The 7,732-nt window shown below is 42.4% G+C and overlaps 1 pseudogene; it reads left to right on the top strand.

The window, feature by feature from the left end:
* The first annotated feature begins 902 nt into the window (after positions 1-902).
* Positions 903-2,013, top strand: LOC102397594 (annotated as a pseudogene).
* The last annotated feature ends 5,719 nt before the right edge of the window (positions 2,014-7,732 follow it).

The raw sequence follows: 7,732 nt of genomic DNA, 5'->3' as shown, positions 1-7,732 counted from the left end.
TTTTGAAAGGTATTAATCTAATTATGTGTCCATGTTTACTTCTCTGTTTATCCATCTGTTTAATTCCTATCCCTCTGTACTGAAAATAATAATCTCATACACTGAATTATTTGGATCACATTTAGGTTTTTGCATTTAATTTAGAGAGACATTTTTTTGAAGTGGTTATGATGTTTAGAGATTCAGACCTTCCCTCATTTAAAGAAACCGGTTAATCAATTTTAAAAAGAAACAAAGGGAGATATGATTCCTGGTCTTGAATATTTGAAGAACTGTTTAACACAAGAATAATTAGATAATTTATTTGCTATTAAAAATGTTACCGGGACTTCCCTGGAGGTCCAGTGGTTAAGAATCCATCTTCCAGTGGAGGGGACATGGGTTCGAACCCTGGTCAGGGACCTAAGATCCCACATGCTACGGGGCAACTAAGCACACACACCACAACTACTGAGCCCACACACACAGCCACTGAGCCCATGCACGCAGCTTCTGAGCCCACGCGCCACAACTAGAGAGAAACCCACATGCCGCAGCAAAGAGCCCAGCTGCTGCCTAAGCCAAAAATAAAGAAATAATTTTTTTTTAAATGTGTTATCAATTGCAGCATACTTAAGTCAAAATGACTTCTTTTGGAACTTCCTCGGTGGTCCAGTGGTTAAGACTCTGCGCTTCCACCACCCAGGGAGTGCGGATTAGATCCCTGGCCCAGGTGGCCCTAGTGGTAAAGAACCCACCTGCAAATGCAGATGACTTAAGAGATGTGAATTCGATCCCTGGTTCGGGAAGATGCCCTAGATGAGGGCACGGCAACCCACTCCAGTATTCCTGCCTGATGAATCCCATGGACAGAGGAGCCTGGTGGGCTACAGTCCCTAGGGTTGCAAAGACTCAGACACGACTGACGTGATTTCGCACACACACTGGAAACTAAGATCCCCTACGTGCATTGTGGTGCAGCCAAAAAAAAGGGGGAGCAGCAGGTCTTTCCTGGTTGGAACCATGGAGGGTTCAGAAGAGAAGAAAAAGAAGGTTTTTGCTATGCCAGAAACCCTTAGATCAAATAAAAGATTTTTGCAGAGCTTAAGATCAAGAGAGAAAGAAGTCTGCCCTTAAGATGCTTTGAAAAGCAAAGAGAAAGCTTCTCTATGAAAAAGTTCTATGAAAAAGCTAAGCATTATGACAGGAATACAGGCAGACAGTATCACAGGAATATAGGTAATCATATCCATTACCTGCAAAAGTTTCGAATGGCTAGGATGGCAAGAAAAGCCAGCAACATCTATGTGCCCTCTGAACCCAAACTGGAGCTTGTCATAAGGATCAGAAGTATCGGTGGCGTTTGCCGAAAGGTTGGAAAGTTATTGCAGCTTGTTCGCCTCTGTCAGATCTTCAGTGGCACCTGTGTGAAGCTCAGCAACACTTCAGTTACCACGCTGAGAACTGTGGAACCATACACTGCATGAGAGTCCCCAGACCTGCGGTCAGTAAATGAACTGATCTACAAGTGTGCTTATGGCAAAACCAACAAGAAGTGAATTGACCTGACAGATAACACAGTGATTGCTCGATCTCTTTGCAAAGATGGCATCATCTGCATGAAGAATTAGATTCATGAGATCTATACCGTTGGAAAATGTTTCAAAGACGCATGCAACTTCCTGCGGCACTTCAGGTTTTCTTCTCCACGAGGTGGAATGAAGGAAAAGACCACCCATTTTGTAGAAGGTAGAGATGCTGGCAATCGGGAAGACTAGATCAACAGGCTTATTAGAAGAATGAACTAAGGTATCTACTGTGATTATTTTTGTAATCTGGTCAGTTAATAAACAGAGGCTGCTTTCAAATTAAAAAATTTAAATGATAAAAATAGGCAAAGGATCTGAGTGAACGTTTCTCAAAAAAACTGGCTAATAATCTCACGAAGACCTGCTCAATGTCATTATCTATCAAGGAAACGCAAGCAAAAACCACTGTGAGATGGCACTTCTCATCCTGTCGAAAAGTAGATAATCCGGGTGTTGTAGAGGATGTGGAGAAAATGGAAACTGTCCATTGTAGGTGGTGGTGTAAAGTGCTGTGTCTGCTGTGGAGAACGCTCTGGAGTTCCTCAAAAGGTTAAGCGGGGAGTTTCTATCAGTTCAGTTCAGTTGTTCAGTCATGTCCAACTCTCTGCGACCCCATGGACTGTAGCATGCCAGGCCTCCCTGTCCATCACCAACTGCTGGAGTCCACCCAAACCCACGTCCATTGAGTCGGTGATGCCATCCAACCATTGCATCCTCTGTCGTCCCCTTCTCCTCCTGCCCTCAATCTTTCCCAGCATCAGGGGTCTTTTCAAATGAGTCAGCTCTTTGCATCAGGTGGCCAAAGTATTAGAGTTTCAGCTTCAACATCAATCCTTCCAATGAACACTTAGGACTGATCTCCTTTAGGATGGACTGGTTGGATCTCCTTGCAGTCCAAGGGATTCTCAAGAGTGTTCTCCAACACCACAGTTCAAAAGCATCAATTCTTCTGTGCTCAGCTTTCTTTATAGTCCAACCCTCACATCCATACATGACTACTGGAAAAACCATAACTTTGACTAGATGGACCTTTGTTAGCAAAGTAATGGCTCTGCTTTTTAGTATGCTGTCTGGGTTGGTCATAACTTTCCTGCCAAGGAGTAAGTGTCTTTTAATTTCATGGCTGCAGTCAGGATGCAGCAATTCTTTTTTTTTTTTTTATTACATCTTTATTGAGGTATTATTGTAAATCATTGTGCGTGCATGTGTACTCAGTCACTTTAGTCCTGTCCAACTCTTCAACTCTATGGACTGTAGCCAATCACGCTCCCGGGTCCATGGGATTATCCAGGCAAGAACACTGGAGTGGGTTGCCATGCCCTCCTTCCAGGGATCTCCCCAACCCAGGGATGGAACCTGTGTCTCCTACAGCTCCTCCACCTCCTCCATCAGCTCCTGCAGATTCTTTACTTCTGAGCCAATTAATGGATACAGTTTGGTGAATTTGGACATTTGTATAAACCCATATTATTAACACCACAATATAGGTATTAAACATATTCATCACCTACAAAAGTTCCGCTGTGTCCATCTGTTGGATAACCATGTTATTTTTCACCAATTCACATGTTTAAACATGTGAAATCTTCAAAATAGTCCTCTTCGTTCAATCCTCTGGACACAGCAATTCTAAGATTATTCTAATTCTAATCCTCAGAATATAAGAAACAAAAACATATGTCCACATAAAAACTTGTACACAGGGCTCCCCTGGTGGCTCAGTGGTAAAGAATCCACCTGCCAATGCAGGAGACACAGATTCGATCCCTGATCTGGGAAGATCCCACATGCTGCAGAGCAACTAAGCCCATTCACCACAACTACCAAGCCTACAGCCTAGAACCCGTGACCTGCAACTGCTGAAGCCCACGTGCCCTAGAGCCCGTGCCCTGCAACCGGAGGAGCCACTGCAGTGAGAAGCCTGTGCACCATAGCTTGAGAGCAGCCCCCACTCTCTGCAGCTAGAGAAGCGGCCTGGCAGTAACAAAGACCCAGCACAGCCAAACGGAAAAAATACATAACTTTTTGGGGGAAAAAAAGTGTACGCAAATGTGTGTGTGCTGTGTGTGCCGTGCTTAGTAGCTTCAGTCGTGTCCAACTCTTTGCAACCCCATGGACTGCAGCCCGCCAAGCTGCAGTCCATGGGATTCTCCAGGCAAGAATACTGGAGCGAGCTGCCATTTCCTTCTCCAGGGGATCTTCCTGACCCAGGAATCAAACCGGAGTCTGCCTCGTCTCCTGCTCTGCAGGCGGATTCTTTACCACTGAGTCACTGGGGAAGCCCACACAAATGTTTTTAGGAGCATTATTCATAATAGCCAAAAAATGGAAACAACCCATCAACTTGATGAATGGATAAATAAGCTGTGGTATATCCATGTGATTTACTATTCCTTGACAATGCAAAGGAATGACCTTTTCTTGGATAGTACCGATACACGCTATAAACTGGATGGACCTTGAAAACACAGTGCTAAGTGAAAGGAGCCTGTTGCTAAAGGCTACATGTTACATAATTTCCTTTGCATAAAATATCCAGAATGTGCAAATCTATAAGATAGGAGGACTTGGCACTTTCACTGCTGAGGGCCTGGTTTTGATCCCTGGCCCAGGAATGAAGATCCCGAAAGCTGTGTGGCACATCCAAAAAATATATATATTAGTTAGTGATTGAGCTGCGGGTGGGGTGCGGGTGGGAAATGGGAAGTTACTTGCAATGGGTGTGAACTTTCTTTTTGGGTTGGTGAAAGTGTAAAATTGATTTTTGGTGGTGGTTGCACAACTTGGTGAATACACTAAAGTCCATTGAGTTCTATACTTTATATAATTGAATGATATTTCTATAAAGCTATTGAAAAAGAAAGTAGAAGTATACCATGTGAGAATGTTTAAACAGTAGGAAGGTATTACCTAATTATTAAAGTGTTCCACTTTATACTCAAACGTGGAAGATGAGTGTTTTGCCAGGATTTCAGTTTTTTGATGTTGAAGTTGCCTTTCCAAGGATGGAGTCAGATACTCTGTCTTTATCTGAAAGCACCCAGGGCTTGGTCCCAAGTTCTCTGCTTTGTGACTTTAGTGTGATTTTTCTAATACTTTTTTTCTCATTAACTCCTGAGTCTACTGCTGTCTCTTAACTTCATACACTGGCTTGGATCTTTTTAAGTTTAGAGACCTATTCACTGGGAAATCAAACCAGGGCTGTAAGGAAGATTTTGGGATTCTTAGAATGACAAGAGTTCAAATAAGGACAATGGAACCAAAGCAGAATAACAAGTAGCCAGCAAGTCCTGCTCTACCAAGGAAGGTGAAGTACTCCTAAGAAAGAAAGTGTAGAAAGTGTTAGTCACTCAGTCATGTTTGACTCTTTGACCCCATGGACTATAGCCCACCATTCTCCTCTGTCCATAGAATTCTCCAGGGAAGAATACTGGAGTGGGTTGCCATTTCCTTCTCCAGGGGATCTTCCCCACCCTGGGATCAAACCCGGGTCTCCCACATTGCAACCAGACTCTTTACTATCTGAGCCCCCAGGGAAGCCCAGAAGTACTCCTAAGACGGGAGCAATTGAACTACCAACTGGACTTCAGAATTCTCCACTTCACACTGAGATTGCCAGAGTTCCTCAAATCTTACAGTAGGAGAACTTCCTTTAAAAGTTAGGTAAAAATAGAATATGAACGTTTAAGATCAAGACCTCTTAGGATCTAGATTTTTATTTCAGAGTTCTTCCTTGTTAACTGCACAAAACTTAAGCATAATCAAATGCATCAAGTTTGAATGATATTCTAATTACTAAAATGGGATTCTACTTACTAAACGGGAAAACTGTCCTGCAGTTTTGAGGTAGCAAAGGCTGTAACACCAGATATGTCTGCTGATTGCTTTGTCAGCGCCTTCTCATACTCAGACTTCCAGGTAGCTCAGCAATTTCTTGGGCTTCCCGAGTGTCATAGTGGTAAAGAACTCACTTGCCAATGCAGGAGACACAAGAGAACCCTGAGTTGGGAAGCTCCCTGGAGTAGGAAATGGCAACCCTCTCCAGTATTCTTGTCTGGAAAATTCCATGGACAGAGGAGCTTGGTGGGTTACAGTCCGTGGGGTCACAAAGAGTTGGGTACAACAGATCCACTGAGCCTGCACACACGCAGCAATTTCTGGATTACAGGAAATTTACATAACTGAAAAGAAAAGAGAAGAAAAAGTAGAGGGGAGAAATTAAAAGCATCCAACTGAGATAAAGGATAAATAGGGAATGGGAAACAAAGGAAATAGAGAGACAAATTTAGGGAAAAAAATAGCAAAGTCAAAAGAATAGCAAAGGATGATCAATGGATTAGAAACAGAGAATCTGATTCTGGGACCAGCTCTACTGTTAGTAAATTGTGTAGTCTTGGTCACAGCCCTTCCCTTCTCCCAGGTTTATGGGCCCATATAATCAGTGATACTGGTCTTCTTTGGGGTCAAATGAGTATGAGTTCTAAGTATTAAAAAATGAGATTTGATTTCCTTTGCAGTTTGTCTCCTTACTATATAGTTGTTATGAAAACACTCTCTGAAACAAAAATATAGTACTTAAAAAAGGTAAATTTGCCAGTCACTGACAAGCTCTATTCTCTTGATGACTCCCTGAACCCAGTCACTGAGACTTACCTGTCACTTTCAGTGTCCTGCATGACTTCATCCGGATTCAACAACACAAAGTAATGGTAAGAATCCCCTCCCATCAGAAAGTCTTCTAAACGAAAAGTGTTGATTACCTTAGAGACATAACTGAACAGCGTAACCCAGATCATTGCCCCTGGGATCTTTCTGTCCCTTTCTGTGGCACTTGTCCTTGGGGGTGGGACGGGGGTGGTGCGAAGCCCTCTAGGAAGTTTAAAGATTTCTTTATAAAATGGTCACAGCATTTGAAGTCATCTCAAGTCTAAATTAAACAGCTATACAGTACTGCTTTGGGAAAATCTGAATTATTGTTTTAACAGAAATGCAGTTAATTATTAAATATGCACAGCAACTTAAACGAGTCGCTGCTGACTTGAATAAATGGATCACTTGTAATGAATCTGATTTTAAAGCAAATGAATACTCTGAAGTGCTTTAAAAGGTTGTTCTAGATTATATTTGAGGTAAATAAGTTAAGAACATATAGTAATCTTTTTTAAAAACACTAGTTTTTCTTTAATGCTTTTCAGACTTTTGCATTCAGTCCAAGAAGATCAAGAATTTGCCTCTGCACCAAGTTGGAAAATAACAGTGTAGTTATTCTCCTGTCTGATGTTCATAAGCTTTTTAAAAGAGGCATTTTATTTCTGGAGAAACAGTCACAGCTTGAATTTAGTCTTCATGTCCAATACATGGAGGAACTTTTAGTTCCTGAATACCAGATAAGCAAGGACTTTTTGTCCTGCTTGTGAAACTTACCTAAAGTAAGCTCAGGAATGTATTTTCTCAGATAATACTATCCAGACTTCATTATAATATCCTTGAATTTATAATATCCTTGCAAATAAGTAAAAACTCAAAACTCCTTGTGCATATGTATGGTTCATTTTAACAAAAATTTCAATTAAGTGAAAAAATACAGTGCTGGGTTAAAAATCCTCCTTATTTCGTTCTCATAAGCAGTTTAAGTAGCCTTTCTGTGATGTCTGTTTTTGAATTCACATAGATCACAGGCTTCCTTGGGTGTCAGGACCAGATCTTAACAATCTTTGCACTCTCAGAGCCCAGCCGTGTGGTCAGTTGAAATTCTTCCCATGAAAACCGCCATCCTCTGGCGCCCAGTCACACAATTTCAAACTGGCAAGGATTTAAAGTGAGTTTTTTCAGTAGCTACCAGTGCGTCTGAGAGCTGAATCTACTTGATGCGGAACAGCTGTTTTGAGTAAATTTCAGAGGTCAGCTGAAACCCCGCACCGGGCGGAACCCTTCGCGGGGACTCCTGCCCGCTGCGCGCTCCCGCTGCATGCGGCATCTCCAAGAAACCTCCCGCGTGAGGCTATTCTTGGCGGACACAAGTTTCTTTCAGTGATAGACCAAAATCAAGGGATAAAGAGGCTCTCTTCGGGGGTCAAAAGGGAACCACGAGAGTGTTTTAATAGTGTAACTTCCCAGGAACACGGGCAGGGTGGGGGTTCCCTTGGCGCGCTCGGTGAACTCTA

Source organism: Bubalus bubalis, chromosome 8 (genome assembly GCF_019923935.1).
Source record: "Bubalus bubalis isolate 160015118507 breed Murrah chromosome 8, NDDB_SH_1, whole genome shotgun sequence".
In the NCBI taxonomy this organism is placed as follows: domain Eukaryota; kingdom Metazoa; phylum Chordata; class Mammalia; order Artiodactyla; family Bovidae; genus Bubalus; species Bubalus bubalis.
Note: the sequence above shows the minus strand (reverse complement) of the source record. Positions and strands in the feature narration are given on the sequence as shown.